The sequence below is a fragment of the Protopterus annectens genome, chromosome 16.part0 (assembly GCF_019279795.1).
Source record: "Protopterus annectens isolate FY-2018-M chromosome 16.part0, PAN1.0, whole genome shotgun sequence".
Lineage (NCBI taxonomy): Eukaryota > Metazoa > Chordata > Ceratodontiformes > Protopteridae > Protopterus > Protopterus annectens.
In genome coordinates, this window is record NC_056750.1 from 522,616,969 (window position 1) to 522,632,985 (window position 16,017).

The 16,017-nt window shown below is 43.1% G+C and overlaps 1 protein-coding gene across 2 annotated transcripts in view; it reads right to left on the minus strand.

Moving 5' to 3' along the window:
* The window catches only part of LAMC3 (laminin subunit gamma 3), a 4,228,426-nt gene that overhangs the window by 546,224 nt on the left and 3,666,185 nt on the right, over window positions 1-16,017 (minus strand). The gene's annotated exons all lie outside the window — the stretch shown is intronic.

Below are 16,017 nucleotides of genomic sequence, written 5' to 3' on the forward strand. Positions count from 1 at the left end.
ATATGTGTAGATTAAAGTATTTTGTGGCCTCTCTCTCCCAGTACAGCACCCACTGCCATACTTTACACGGGCCAGTGATGTTCCACACCTTAGAAGTACCTTGGGACAACCTTCACCCTATAAGCACTGTGGTGCGTGCAATAAATCTATAACACTGTAGCAGCAGTAACTAGGTAGGTAGTGGTTCTAATCTCAGACCTAGCAAGTGTGTGTGTGTGTGTGTGTGTGTGTGTGTGTGTGTGTGTGTGTGTGTGTGTGCACGTGCAAGAATAGTATCTTGTGGGGGTGTGTTTGTATGAGAGCCATATCCATTGAGGAGCAGGTTTTGCAATTTTTTGCTGTCAGTCACACAGTACACGTCCCAATGTCCACTTTACAAGGCCCACTGTTGTCATCCACTGTAGAGGTAGCTGTAGACACTCTGCAGCCATATAAGCTCTGTGCCACGTGCAATAATTATGTAACAGTATGGAATAAATAATAAGATGGGTGGCCCTTCTAATCCTTGGATACCATTTCCACTCAGGAATCATGGACAAACACATTCAGCTAGGCATCAACCCCTATATCACTAAGTGGCTTGCAAACTGGCTCACAGACTGAACCCACAGTGTGAAAGCAGCAGACTCCATGTCTGACTGCCGACCAGTCACGAGTGGAGTCCCACATGGTTTGGTCCTGGATCCCCTCACATTCGGGATCTACACCTCTGAAGTACAGCCCAACATGAAGGGACTCTGGTTGACAATGTTCATAGATGACTGCAAGGTGGGTGCTATTATTACCTCCCCATGTGATGTTGACATCCTGCACAAAGGCCTTACTGAGACCTATGACTGGTGTCAGTACCCCAGACTGTAGCTCAATGCCAGAAAATGTGCCACCACCCCCTTTGGGAACAACATTATTCCCATGAATTAATACATTGATGGTAGTCCACTGAACACTGACGTTAGAACTGGGAAAACAGGTTGACAGTGAGCTTTTTCTTGACCACCACAGTGCCACTGTGTTCAGAAAGTCCTGCTATGTGTCACATATCCTGGCTAAGGGTGTTGCATCCAGGAAGTAAGAGGTCATTGTCTCCCTGTATTCTCCTCTCATTGGGCCAATCGAGTACAATGGCCCATTTGGCATGTACCCCACTGGACACCTGCAACAACTGAAGAGGCTGCAAAAGTACCTCACAAAGAGGATTCTAGGCCTTAAACTCTTGACCTATAGGGATAGACTCCAATAACTCCAACTATTCTGTCTCATATTGGCTACTTAGAGGCGATCTCTGCATGACTTACAGAGCCATGTCTGACACAGCTCTGTCAGGAATGCTACATCTGAAAAAACCAATCTGTCCACGCCATATGCCCCAGAGATCTCAACCCCATTTCCACAATCAACAAAACATGCTGGAGGGACAGGTTCACAACTCAGAGACTGCCCACGCTATGGAATAAATTTCATATACATGTCAAGCAGAGCACATCACTGGCCCTCTTCAACTGAAATCTGGATGAGCGGATGGGGAATCGAAATCCCACCCCAGGGATCACTCCAATGGCTATACTCATTAGACACCCTGGGGACTATCATCAGGTGGCACAATGCCAGGGTATTCCCATGGGCTAGGCTTGTAAAGGCTCCATGGCCATTCACCTAGTACACACCCATGAAGCTGTGAACCTATGGATCTCAATACTGGCAAATGTGTGTGTGTGCATTAGTGTGTATAAAAGTGTTTGTGAGTGTGTAACCGTGGTGAAAGTAGTTTGAGGCCCTTCTCACCCAGTACACCTACCACTGCCATATCTTACAAGGGCTGGTGATGTTATTCACTATATAGGTACCTTGGGGCACTCTTCACCCTATAAGCTCAGTGGTGCATGGAGTAACTGCATAACACTATTGTACCAATGAATACATAAGTAGGCGTTCTAATCTGAGTCCTGGCAAGTGTGTGTGTGCGTGTGTGTGTGTGTGTGTGTGTGTGTGTGTGTAATTATGTATATTTGTAGGATACAGCGTTTTGAGGCCTCACTCTACCAGTACACTGCCCACTGCCATACTTTACAAGGGCTGGTGATGCTGTTCACCTTAGAAGAACTGTGGGACACTCTTCACACTATAAGCTCCGTGGCGAGTGTGATAAATGCATAACACTGTATTAGCAATAACTAGATAGGTAGGGGTTCTAATTTCAGCCCTGGCAAGTGTGTGTGTGTGTGTGTGTGTGTGTGTGTGTGTGTGTGTGTGTGTGTGTGTGTGTGTGTGAACCGTATCCTGTGTATGTGTCTGAGTGAGAACTATACCCATTGTGGGGGGTGGGTTTTACATTTTTAGGCCGTGGTACTCCCAGCACACATCCTACTTTACAAGGCCTGCTGTCTTCATCAACCACAGAGGTATCTGTTAGCACACATCCCACTTTACAAGGCCTGCTGTCTTCATCAACCACAGAGGTATCTGTTGACACCCTTCAGCCCAATAAGCCCAGTGTCATGTGCAGGAACTTTGTAATAGTATGAATGACTAACAAGATAGGCAGGGCTGCTAATCTCAGTCCTGGCAAATGTGTGTATGAGTGTATTTGTGCGTGTAAGTGTGTAAAACTATAGGTTTAAGTATTTTGGGTCCATTCTCACCCAGTAAATCACCCATTTCCATACTTTTCAAGGCCTGGTGATGTTGTTCACTTTGGAATTACCCTGGGATTCTCTTCACCCTGTAAGATTTGTGGCACATGCGATAAATGTAAAACAAATACACAACTAGAAAAACTTGTAAAAACAAAAAAAGAGAGGAAGAATCAACAAGTCCTACAAACAAATTGTTTAATGGTTAGCACTTACGTCTGCCACTAATAAGCAAACTTCATCAAACAAGGAAAATAGGAAACTGTTCATCGAGGGCACAGTTAACATTGACACTTATAACTATTTATGTATGCCAGCACCTAAGATACCTTGTTTTTTGCTCTTCCTAAGATTCATAAGGATATTTACAACCCACCCCTTCGCCTGATTGTCAATGGCCAAAATTCAGTAACTTATGCTTCTGCTAAATTTGTTAATACAAAGTTAAGAAAGTTTTTTGAAAGTGAATCTCACATTTGCCGAGATTCTTGACACTTTTTAAAGCATCTGGATTCATTTGTGTTTAATGAGACCTTGAATTTCCTCACAGTTAACATCAAAGACCTGTATATGGTGATCCCCCAGAAATTGGGTCTTGATTGGGTGAGGGAAGGTCTTGGTAGTAAAAATGCCAGTATGCAAGAAATGTACTTAATAGAGTTTCTTCTAGATATAGTACTAACAACTTTTTCTTGTGTAACAACTTTTATTTACAGAAGTCAGGGATGGCGATGAGGTCCCTATGTGGTGGGAGCTTTGCAAACTGTGTACTTGCTTTTTGGGAAAGAAACCATTTATTTATATGTGATCTGTTTCAAAAAGTAAAATGGTATACCTATTATTTGGACAATATATTTATTTTATTTGAAGATGATCAGTCAGGTGCAGAAGTATTTGTGAATTATATTTCCACCCTAACAAATTTTTTGAACTTCACTTTTGAATTTAGTATGAACACCATTTCATTTTTGGACATCCTTATTGAAAAAGACATCAGCAATAAAAGATATCTGGCAAGTGTACAGAGGAAACCTACATACTCAAACTGTTTTTTGCATTATGAAAGCTCCCACCCTCACCACCAGAAAAAAAGACATTGTAAAAGGTCAGTTAGTTAGAGCAGCCAGGATGTCTTCTCTATAAACCTCCTTTATTTCAGAATGCAATTTACTAAAATAAATGTTTTTGAAAAGCTCTTACCCTGTCTCTCTAGGACAATTTAATGATGGAAGTTGCACATAAAAGAAGGGAAGGAGTCTTTAAACCAATTTTGGGTAGTAGTTCGAGGTCAGAAGGTTCAACTAATAATTTTCTCCCAACAGCTGAAGAAGTCATTGTAAATGTATCTGTTGTCTTCAATACAACTTTTATTACCCTGTTTTCTGTCAATGCACTCACTTTAAAAGGGATTATTGTGAACAACTGGGACTTGATTCTGGCTGATACTTCTGAGTGTTTAAAGTTGGGTGAGAGACCATGGGTAACTTTTAAAAGAGGCTGTAACTTGAAAGCCTTACTTGAAAGACCTAATAAAAAATATGTTAACAGTCCTGGGATGTATAAATGTGGCAGATGCCATTTTTGCAAGCACATTAAAGTTGGCAAAAGAATAACTATCAACAAACATCGATTGAACATAACAAGTAAGTTCAACTGTGAAACAAAAGGACTGATATACTTAGCTTTGTGCAATAAATGTGAATGTTTTATGTTGGTAAGATGGAGGGACAGCTAAAACAATGCATTTATAAGCACATATACAAGCTAGGGAAACAAAATCCTACTAACGCCTTAGCCAGACATGCCAGTAGCAACACAGGGCACACTTTTTCATTTGTGGTTATAGAACAACTTCTCACATACATTCGAGGTGGCCCTTGGTCATTGTTGTTGGAAGAAAAGGAACTTAACTGGCAGCTGGTTTTGAATTCTTTCAGCTACCCAGGATTAAATGACAACTGTAATGTGAAATGTCTTTTAAAACTTAAATCTTTAGAAAGAGGATTTTTAACTATAGGTTTACATAGCTATTTATGCATATAATTATTTAATTTTTTTTCTTATATATATATATATATATATATATATATATATATATATATATATATATTTTATACATATACTTAAAAGTATGTCTTTTTAACAGAGATAAGAAGTGATGTCATGTATTTTTTACTATTTAAAATATGCAATTTCCTATTTTCTTTGTCTGATGAAGTTTGCTTATTAGTGGCAGATGAAAGTGCTAACCATTAAACAGTATGCATGCGATAAATGCATAACACTCTATTAGCAGTAAATAGGTAGGGGTTCTAATCTCAGTCCTGGCAAATGTGTGTGTGTGTGTGTGTGTGTGTGTGTGTGTGTGTGTGTGAGCGCGCACATGTGTGTGTGTAATAACAGTATCCCGTGTGTGTGTGGTTGAGTGAGAACTATATCCATTGGGTGGCTGTGGTTTACAATTTTAGGCCATGGTACTCCCAGTACATGTGCCAAGGTCCACTTTACAAAGACTGCTGTTCACTTTCACCATAGAGGTATTTGTGGATAATCTTTAGCCCTATAAGCCCCGTGCTGCATGCAACACTTTTGTAACAGTATGGAATGAATAACATGATAGGCAGGGCTGCTAAGGTCAGTGCTGGCAACTGTGTGTGCATTGGTGTGTGTAGCAGTTTTTGTGAGTGTGTAGACTCATAGGTGACAGTCTAATGAGTCCTCCATACCCAGTACACACCCCATTGCCATACCTCACAAGGGCATGTGATGTTATTCACTTTACAGGTACCTTGGAACAGTCATCACACTATTAGTTCCATGCCACCTGTGATAACCGCATAATACTGTAGTACCACTAACTAGATGGGTAGGGGTTCCAAACACAATTCTGGCAAATGTGATCATGTGCATGTATGTGTGTGTGTGTGTGTGTGTGTGTGTGTGTGTGTGTGTGTGTGTCTGTGTGTGTGTGTGTGTGTGTGAACAGTATTCTGTGTGTGTTTGGTCAACACAATATCTTCTGGGGGTGTGGGTTTTACCAATCTGAGATGTGTTCCACCCATTACACATACCATTGTCCACTTCACCAAGGTCTGCTGACGTCAACCACCATGGACTTACATGTATACACCCCTCATCCCTATAAGCTCTGTGGCACATGCAATAACTGTTACACAGACCTGGTAAATCTGTACATATACAGCTATACCTTGGCTCTGACACAACCAATGTGTTACCACCCTGCCATACCTCTCATTGACAATTCCTGCAGGGCAACCTCCTGCTGATACACAGGCACTTAGAACACAAACAGAATATGGCATGTGAGACTACATTCAGTCAGCATTACTAACACCAATAGTGCATCATAGCTGAAAAGGTACATACACTCTGAAGTGTACCCATTACAAATGCAAGCATACAGCACCTTACACAGCATTACATAACTAAACAGTACTTAATTCACCCTGTGCATCAGAACCATATTAGCATGTCCCTGTATTGGTGGTATGGATGACAGGGATGTGGCACAGGTATCATCACATGCACAGGGTGCTGTGTGGGTTTGCCACAGGCCTAGGCTGGGCCATACCACTGACAACATGTGTGTGCATTTGGAGGGGTGTTCTACGAATGGGCCATGCTGAGGTGGTGTGTGTGTGTGTCTGAAGGTGACCTGGCTGTGATGGTGATGTGTGTGTGTGTGTGTGTGTGTGTGTGTGTATATGTTTGCACACAGTCATGCCATGTGGCTGCCTTACACAGGGGTATGTTGGACAGCTGTGGACCATACATGGCAGGGTGTATAGTTCACTGTCTCCAGCCATGGACACAGGAACTGGTCCTGACCGGGGTCTCACTGGCACCACCAGGCCCAAGGCCAGACACAGTGCTGCTTCCCGATGGTGACTGCTGTCTGCTGTATCTGTGTCCCTGATGGGACCGGCCAGGTCTATGAGCCCATGCCCTGCTCTGTTCAGTCGTGCTGGTGGTACTGCCACTATGGGATTGTGAAGGTGCACGGCCCCATAGACTTTCAGCTGATGTTGATGCTGACCTACATCCACGTGGCCGACGCCCATCTCCTACCACACAATCTGATCTAGCACAGACATGTTACGGTCGTAGATTGCCAAGGTCTCACCCCATCATCTATTCATGACCTCAGTATTTTAACGTGGCCTCAACAAGGTCATGTATGTTGCCATATAAGCCAGGAAGATTTGCATCCAAGACCATGAGTATTTGTCTGCTGTTGCATTCACTACGAGTCTGTGTATCCATGACAGCCTGAAACATGCATCTGGTAACACCCGCTGTGGCACTTATGACAGCGGCTTGACGGGCAGTAGTCCTTCTTCGAGCACCCCTGTCCATCCACCTGTGTGGGACCTTGCCTGCACTCTGGCTGTGGCTAGTGGCTACACTCACACTTGCCATAGTCACCACACTAGCCTGTTCCAGGCAACCACCTGCCAACTTTTCATTATATGTGGCTGCTGGGGACTGGGTATGTGTGAGCATTATGACTATGTGCGGGGACATTGTGGATGACTGTGGGATGCCAACCGATGACACAGATTCAGCCCCTGACAACCGCACCTGTGTCCCACTATGACCTCCATCATTGTCAGAGTCTGCAGAGACACTGACATCAGATTCTGACTGGGAGGGACCATGACCACCATGTCCACCTGCGAGGGGAAGGCAACATATGTAAATTAATACCTGCACTATAAGGTTTGCTGGTACAGACATGCATGCACGCATGCGCACACACACAAACATGGACACACACACAGACACATACAGGTGAGGTGTCTCAAAGGCATTACACACAATAGCCAACTGGTGACATTCACAATGCAGTCAGACCACAACACATACATTCTGGACATGCCCTTCACATCATGCAGTACAGCCCTTTCCACTTAATGTTACTACTAATATACACTTCTGAAATACATGAGTACTGTTAGTAGGTGATGGGCCTTCACCTAATACACACTGCAGCCATGTATACATTATTGCTGTTTACCTGTATAGCACAGTATCAACTCCTAGACAACATACCTCTCAACTGTACAGAGTTTCACTGAATGTCTAGATGTGTGGCTCATATTTTTGGTCTGTTCCTCATAAATCCTGCATTTAACACATTACTGGGATGATCCGAGGAGTGACGTCACTAATTAATGACAATGTTTGAGTTTCACACTTCAACACCTGCTGCAAATGTATGCTAAAACAAAACTGGTTACTCTAACAACTTTCTAAGCTTACACGGGATATAATAAGTGTACATACTCCTGTTAACATGCCAGGTTTTTCTGATATGTAACATGAGACAACATAAATCATGTCATAATGTTTCCCACCTTTAATGTGACCAAAACCTGTGCAATCCAATTGAACAACAAACACATCGGTTAGGCGTAACATATAGAAAATGAAATATGTACAATAGACTGCTTGCATGAGTGGGCAAACCCTTAAACTAAATACTTTGTTAAAGCACATTTTGATTTAATTACAGCAGTCAGTCCTCTTGGGATGGTGGCTATCAGCATAGCACATCTGGACTTAGCAATATCTGCACACACTCCTTTGCAGAAGCCCCCCAACTCTGTCATATTGCGAAGACATCTCTTGTGCACAGCCCTCTTCAGGGCACCCCACAGATTTTCTATTGGATATAAGTGTGGACTCTGGTTGGGCCATTCCAAAGCATTGATAGTCTTCTGGTGAAGCCATTGTTTTTCTGATTTGGATGTATGCTTTTGGTCACTGTTGTGTGGAAAGGTGAAATCCCTCTTCATCTACAGCTTTCTAGCAGACACCTGAAGATTTTTCCCAAAAAAGGACTGGTATTTGGAACTGTTCATAATCCCCTCCACTTTGGCTAAAGGTCCACTTCCAGCTTATGAACAGCAACCCCAAAGTAGGACACTGCCATCACCATGCTTCACTGTGGGGATGGTGTTCTTAAGGTGATGAACACTGTTGTTATTGCACCAAACAAACCTTTTGGAATTGTAGCCAAACAGTGCAACCTTGGTCTCTACACCATAACACATTTTCCCACATGCTTTTGGGAGACCTGATGTACTGTTCTTGAGAATTTAGCCAGACCTGGATGTTGTTCTGTGTGAGAAAAACTTCCATCTTCCAACCCTACCCCATAGGCCAGACTGTGGAGAATATGTGTTACTGTTGTCACATCCTTTAGTGTTGCTGTAGACCACCTGGCAGCCTCCCTGAACAGTTTTGGTCTTGCCTTTCAACGCATTTAGAGGGATGTCCACTTCTTTGCAATGTCACTTATACCCCGTTTTTTCACCATCTTTTGATGACTGTCGCCACTGTGTTCCATGGTATATGTAATGCTGTGGAAATGTTTTTGTACCCTTCTCCAGGTTGAGGCCTTTCAACAGTGACATCCCTTTGACACTTTGTAAGTTCTATGTGAACCATGGCTGTTGCTGTAGCAGGTAACTGGGTAAATGTCAGGAAAATCCTAGTAGGACAGCTGACTGTTATTTGGGGTTAATCAAAGAGTCTCTGTAATTAATGGCATGTGTGTACCCAAGACAAAGTAATGCTGTAATTATATCAAATGCTGCTTCAACACAATAATAGCTTCAGCCTGTGCGCACTTATGCATGTAGCTTATCATACATTTTGTATTTGTCATAATTGTTCCCCTAACAGATCTGTTTGTTTTACAATTGAATTGTACAGGTCATAGGTCACATTAAAGGTTGGAAGAGGTTGGGAATATTTTATAGTGGTCTCATGTTTGTATATCACAAATATCTGGCATTTTAACAGGGGTTATGCACTGTATAAGACTAATTTTTAAAATATGTCCCTAGTTCTGAGCCTTTGTCCCCCCATTTTGTCAGTCTTTGTCCAGATTTCTTGCAACGACAGGTTGTGAGGTATGCTACAGATATGTTACATCTCCTGCAAATAGGCCCCTGTGATGACCACTGTAATGCAATGCAGTTAACCCCACCACAAGTGGACATGCACATATCACAATATGGCTGAGAGTAATAGTTGTGTGCACTGTAACATGCATGACCTTAACATGCCTGGGGTACTGGTGAGCCACAACAGGGCAATCCCATACTCACCAGCTTCAGGCTGCTCTCTCATGTCCAGACTAGAGGGATCTATGTAGCTGTGGGAGAGAGGTATTGTCAGCAGATTCACATGTGGCATTGGTACAAGATGAATGCTACTTTTCTGCACATGTAAAGTACAACCGCTGACAGTACACAATTTGCTGTCCTTCACCATAGTTGTGCAATTGTGTGCATTAGAAAAACCCACCTACAATGCAGTTTGACCTGATATATGCATCTAGATACTCTACAGAATCCAGTATGACTTCTACAGTGTTCAATTGATGTGCCCTGGGGGCTTCCCTGGATGCTCCTCATCTGTTGCCTGGGTGCCACCCACCTCCACGACTTGTGTTTCTTGGCTTGGCTGGTGTGTGGAGGCTACCCAAATGTTGGCAAGGAGCTCCTCTGCTGCTGTAAGTAGGGTCTGTGTTGCAGGACCCCCACCTGTAACGGTATGGTCCCTGGCCACGGCAGCAGCCCTTTGCCAGGCACAACGTAATCAGGTTAGTTGCCTGATGCCTGACCTGATTGTTTGTGCACCCATGGTGGCCCAATATGTTAATTCTGTGGACAAGGTCATCCCACAGGGTGGCCTGCTCCCTCAAATTGTGTTGGCTACAGCCAAGCATCACCCCATGGTGCTGGATGATGGTATCCGTGATGGCTGCATTTTCAGCTGTGGAATATGGTGGCTGTCTTTGCTGCTGCATGTCACCTGGAAGACAAACAAGGAAAGACATCACAGGACCTCGCACATTGGTCAAAGTTATTTACAGAACCTGCACATCAACCCTGACTATCATTAGCCACCACTTACAACATCAAAACTCTGTCATCTATCAGCAGAGTATGAACCTGCATTGCACTCCTGGTCCTGATGTGTCATGTTCCCCCCAATGAGAGCCAGTACATTGCATAAACTACCATTCATCATTCACTTTTGTGTAGAGGGATGACAGTGGCTATCTTTCTTGCAGATGGGATGTCAATGGTGCTCAGGCTTTGCTTGCATACAGTATGTAATGGAGCTGGGAACATATGATTGAGTTTATGTAGGATGCAGACAGGAATGTTATCAGGTCCCATGGAGACTTACTTTTGTTAGCTTTTATTATGCAGTATGTACCTGCTCACTGATGATGATGAGAGGGGTGTGGGTGCTGTGCATATCCACCTATACTGATGGTGGGACAGGGGGATGATGTTTGCCCTTAACTTGTCTGCACCGCTTTGGCTATAGCTATGGTGTGTATGTAGTGTGATTGACCACCATTACAGGGTGGGGTAGGTTGTTGCCTCTGAGATTGAAGACATATGTGAGGATGGCATTCTGGTTGGCCTTGGTGGATGTGTCCAATTTGTACTCATAGTTAGCCTCCTCACAGTAATTCACCTGTGACCTTATATGTTCATTCAGACAAAGGATGACTTGCTTCCAAGTTGGTACCTGCTCCTACTTGGCCCTGCACAGCCAATATGGCAACCAATTATGTGGTTTGTGTATTGCTGCTGTCCAGCAAAGGGAATTACTCTACCTTGGTGGAGGCAGGTTTTACGGCTAAGATATTGCTGAGTCCATACAGCTATGTAGGTACTCATACAGCTGTTAATAGTAGGCATGGACACAAGGTCATAACACAGTTGGACACCTCTCCAATTTCAACCTGATAATCATGCTTATTCTATTACCCATGTCCATGTCAGGGCAATGCAGCAAACAGTAGCTGTAGAAATTTATTTCTGTTGGATGCACAGAAACTGAGATTACACATGTGTACAACATGTACGGCTTATTTACCTGACATTTTGCATCCCATGTCTGTTGTTCTGAGGCTCCCAGGAACACCTACTCATACATACATGTGCACATGTAATACCTGATATACAGTTCTGTTCTATGTCAGTATGGCACACTGTATTTATACTCTTGCTGCTCAACCATACCTCTCAACCTGTTAGAGCAGGACATCTGGAGGACACCACACATACATGAGGAGCAATGGCCTAAAATTAGTGACATTTTCTTAATATTGCTGCAACACACAAGTCATTTGATAGCGCAGTAGCCCTTGCATTCACATAAGTACTCTGGATGATGTCAGACACTCATATGTATGCTAGTATGTTCCAATGTCAGTCTTCACAGATTTGCTGGACATAACACAACTCTACAAGTCAATGACTACAGATATGAGGCACACATATAGTCTGTGTACATAACACTGGACAGTTGAATGGTATGAGCTCCGTATATCACATGCAGTTCAACACACATGACTGCAACAGTAGTTTACTATGCAAATACCCTGGATAGGTCTCTCAGATTTGTGAGACAAACATGTATTATCATAGTTGCATTCACAAGTAACATATAGATATCTACAATGTCCAAGTAACTGGTCTAGCAGTGTCACAGTCAGTATTATTCAACAGACACTCCAGTAATAGCTATATGTGAGCCATTCCTTCCTGGGGTGACTCAGGGGCCTGAGCTGTGATCTATGACACTGCAGACAGACCCAGATGCTATGGCCATAGGTGGTGATCAGCAATATATAAGTACAGGAAGTCTTGTTGAGACAAATTTGATTAACATCCTATAGCCCATTATTGCATATCCACTACTGCATTCCATTATATGCTTACTTGTTTGACATACCTTTTTTCCCCTCAAGTATTGTCAGTTTGGATTCCAATTACTGTTTCTGTCTCTGTGTCTCTCTCTCTGTCTCTCTCTCTCTCTCTGTCTACTCATGTAGAGGTATTGACCTGTTTTGCATAGGTAGCAGCTTGGCATTTGTAGGTAATGATCATGAGCAGGTGATGCCCCGTGCACCAGTTGGTGTCCCACACTTGCCAATGGCATGCAGAACAGCTGTATTGTTATTCCTATAACCTATGACATGGTAACACATTCCAATAATTGAGTACTTCAAGTGGGTGTTGCCCCTTTTCATTGCCTGTGAGAAGGACATCGTGTAGGTGTGTGAACAGCAGCATCACAGAAGGTAGTTGGAAATTCCTCTTACAACAAACCATGTAGAGACAGCCCAACAAAATGGGGGGAAGGCCCCAGAGTTAGGGACAAAATGTGAGTAATGCTGTTATACATTTGGATTCATGCTAGTTTAACAGGGTTTGTGTGGACATGGACATTCTGCATGGGTCTCAGTCTGACAGTGTTATGTGGTTGACATAACTCTCAACTGTAGGGCTATCCATCCACAGAATGGCCAGAGGTTTGACTCTTATGTTTGGTCTGTTCCTCCGGACAATTGTTGTCCTTGGAAAATCAGTGGCATACCCTGGGTATTGCAGTCAGTAAATGCTAACTTCCATTTGTGTTCCTGACTTCATATCCCTCAGGTAAGATATGTTACAACAAACCCTGTAACACCATCAACTTTCTCAGTGTATAACAGCAATATTTCAATTATGCCCCTGTGTTTGGGCCTCTGTCCCCAATTATGTCAGGCTTTGTACAGATGTCATGCAGTAAGAGGTCGATAAGTATGGTATATCTTTAGTTAGTGCCTTCCTTCCTGATATCATACCAGTGACGTAGTAGAATGCCAGACATGTTATGAGGAAGGGGCCATATATATGAGGAGAGAGCCTGGACATTCTGTGGGAATCTGTACAGTTGAGGGGTCTGTGTATAAGTAGCAATTGTTAACAGACTATCAGGATTGTGTAGCAGTGTAGTGTGTAAATGTTTGTTGTGCTGTGTAGGGAGGGAGATACATTTAAGTGTTATGGCTCATTTCTAGCTGACTGCACATGCTGCTCCAGTTTCTGTTGGTCTATCAGCTATATATGTTTGTAGGGGCAGACTGAGACATGTTCCGTACCACTGCAGGAGTCAGACTACACTGTGACTTGGGGCAGTATATGTAGAGGTAGTATGTGAGTGTCAAACATGATATTTATGTTCACACAGTCATTATACTCTACTGTTCATTTGACTTACCAGTATGTCACTGTGACTGTGGTGAAATCGGTTGTGGGTATGCAAGCTCAAACTGGTGACTATTTTTCACTATTGTTACATCCCTGTAGTGCCTGATATTTTTGCAAATGCATGTGTAATTACCCATAGCTGACTTGGGGTAATGTTATGTCAGTCTGACAGTACTTTGGATGGTGGTTGGTGACATGCTAAGCAGCTCAGTGTACTTTCCTTAATGTCATGTTATGCCCAGATACTCATAGGATGTCCAGTTGTCTGGCTCATATCTTTGGTGTGGTCCTCATAAGTGTTGTGCATGTCTGACAAATCAGTGGGATGATGTGAGGATTACAGGCACTAACTACTGAGAAGCTATTGAGTCTTGGAGTTGTACTATTTCAGTCAATATAAGTTAGACTGTGCTACTGTAGCAACTGTCTCAGCTTTCATGGCCTACTCCCCCCACTTTGTCAGGTTTGGTCCAGATTCATTGCACTAAGGGGTTCTGAGCATACCTCAAAACTGTCCGGATTGCTGCAGAACATCCAGGTTTATTGCTCATATTTTGTCTCTGTTCCACAATTTATTCTAATTTCTCCAGTAAATCACTGAGGTGATCTGAGGATGTCTGTCAGTAAATGATGACATATTTTCAGTTCCAGACCTCATATCCTTCAGAACATGTATGCTGAAACAGAATCTGTTACTCGAGCAACTTTCTACATTTCTAAGAGCAATATTTGAAAGATGTCCCTAGTTGTGGCCCATTGTTCCCCCATTTTTACAGCCTTTGCCCAGATTTCTTGCACTAATAGGTTGAGAGGTATAGTTCTGAGATATAAGTGTACTACATGTTATGAGCATATATATATATATATATATATATATATATATATATATATATATATATTTTTTTTTAATATATTTTTCATATATATGTATCTCCATATATATATATATATATATATATATATATATATATATATATCAGTATATGTATATACACAAAACCTGAGTGATTCCACAAAGCTTTTTCCCTACTGTTGAATGACTCTACTGCATATGTTTGAAAAAGCATCAAAAAGTCCTACAGCTGAAATGGTGTAGTGGTACATTACTCTGACTATAGTGTACAGGGTCCTGGGTTTGAAACCTAGTAGGGCTGATTATTTTGTTGCTAGGCAGAACAGTAACTGATGTAGCTAGAGTGATTAAAGCAATTTTAAGTGGGTTTGTGCAATGCTAAGTGGTGCCAACATCTGGTTAACCGTACAGATGCTTAATCCATTTTGGCTTCACTTAGCATCACGCAAACTCGCTTACTCCTGCTTATATCAGCACTAATTCCTTTAAAAGAAAAGAAAAGAAAAATGGGTTATAGGAAAGTGGTGCGAAAGGAGCATGCAGAGGGAAAAACAACATGAAAGGTAGCTAGGGATGTGCAGGACGGGTGTAGGGAAGGTCCTTAGCTGTCCATTTCTTATACAGTGACAGCTGTGCATTTGTACAGAATTTGGAGGTGAATTTGGGCACTCAAACCCCAGAGAGAGGGGTAAGAACAACAGACATATGTTGTCAAGCCAATTGGACTGGATTAAGTGTGTCCAGTGGACACCTGCGGAAAATGGACAGCGATGTATGGGGCAATAACTTTTTGTGGGACAGATGCCCTTTTTTCTTCATTAAGGTGAGAGTGGGATGTTGGGGAAGGACTGTAGGTAAGTCTGGGGAGGTAGGTTGGGTAGGGAGACAGACAGGACAGCAGACAGGGGTGGTATATGACACATAAGGGTGGTAAACACCTTTGATGGGGAGGGTGGTTGGGAATCTGAAGCCCATGAGCCCCCAAATGGATACAATGGGACTGAGGTCCCCACCCAAGGGTAGTCACCTCTGCTCCTTCAAAGCCCTGAAGGTGGCTGTGGTGGAAGCTGGACAGAAGGGGTGGGCTGCCCCTTGAGGTGCACCAGGCAGCCCTCAATCTGGTGCAGCTGCCCACCCAACTCTAATCAGATGGTGCTGATCACCAAACCCGGACCCGACTGCGGCTGACAGGCTCATGTCTATGCCTGCTCCCAGGGGGGATGGGCCCCATCCCCTGAGGCAGTTCCACCTGAACGTGGTGCAGGACCAGCAGACGAGGAAGGCCTGGCTTGGGTCCCATATGTGCTGTTGCCCATTGCCAAAGCCAGATGAGGTGGGACAGGTGGACCCGCCGGGATCTGCCTTCTCAAATATGCTATGGTGTTGAGGTTTTAAAGAATATGTTGGTTAGTCATGAACAACACATTTCCAGATTTGTTAT